The sequence below is a fragment of the Aplysia californica genome, unplaced genomic scaffold, assembly GCF_000002075.1.
Source record: "Aplysia californica isolate F4 #8 unplaced genomic scaffold, AplCal3.0 scaffold00011, whole genome shotgun sequence".
In the NCBI taxonomy this organism is placed as follows: Eukaryota; Metazoa; Mollusca; class Gastropoda; order Aplysiida; family Aplysiidae; genus Aplysia; species Aplysia californica.
Window position 1 is genome coordinate 1,367,451 of NW_004797281.1, and position 1,034 is coordinate 1,368,484.

Consider the following 1,034-nt stretch of genomic DNA (forward strand, 5'->3'; position numbering starts at 1 on the left):
GTAAGTAAAATTAATGACATTTACCGCTTTAAACAGAATAGTGCCTCATCCTGCTGGGTTAACTAAAATTAATATCATAATAATATAATGTGTTTATATCGTAATATTGCTACCTTACCAGTACACAGTTATATCTGCTCAGTACCTAGTTTTGAGAAACTCGACAGACACAACAAGTTTGAATATCACAACATGACAAGATTTTCGAATGCAGTACTCTGAATAAATAATATCTTGATAACGACTCCAAATCATCTTACGATTTTTATAGAGCAGATAGAACCTCATGGTCTTAGTAATTCAAAATGGCCAAAAATATCAGATGGAAAAATGTAATTCTAAGTAAACGATGTGTCTGCATATGCTGCGAGCTGCGGACGAATCACAATCAGAGTTTTATTAAGGCTGTATCCTACTTAAATTTTTTTAAGTACTTTATGTGACGCTATTTCCAATCCCTGGAGGATAAATTGAAATAGGTTTGCTTTTCAAATAAAACGACCCTTTCTTCATTTTATCCAATCAAAAAGCGACATAAATTTCGTAAATGCCAACCTGCGCTCTTGTTGGTCTTAGCGTGAAAAGAACATATTGATTCAAATAATCGAAATCATTATTTCCTTTTATTTTTGGTTGCTGTGTTGGCTCTTAATGTAGCTTTCCACTAGAAAAGCTTATTTCAGTCAATTATACAGCGTCTATTTTCTACTAACCAGACAATAAAGAGTGTTGTAAAAAGGACAACATTGCAATAAATGATTCAATGACGTAAGATTTGGTCCTAATGTGAATCTATGGTTGACTATTATTTTTTATACCTCGGCTAACTAAGAACAGCTTCGGTGAGTTCTCTTCCACTTTCTCTCTCTCTTTCTCCCTCTCTTTCTCCCTCTCTCTCTTTCACTCTCTCTCTCTCCACTCTCTCTCCCTCTATCTATCTATCTATCCATCTATCTATCTATCTATCTGTGTGTCTACATATCTATCTATCTATCTATCTATCTATCTATCTATCTATCTATCTATCTATCTAT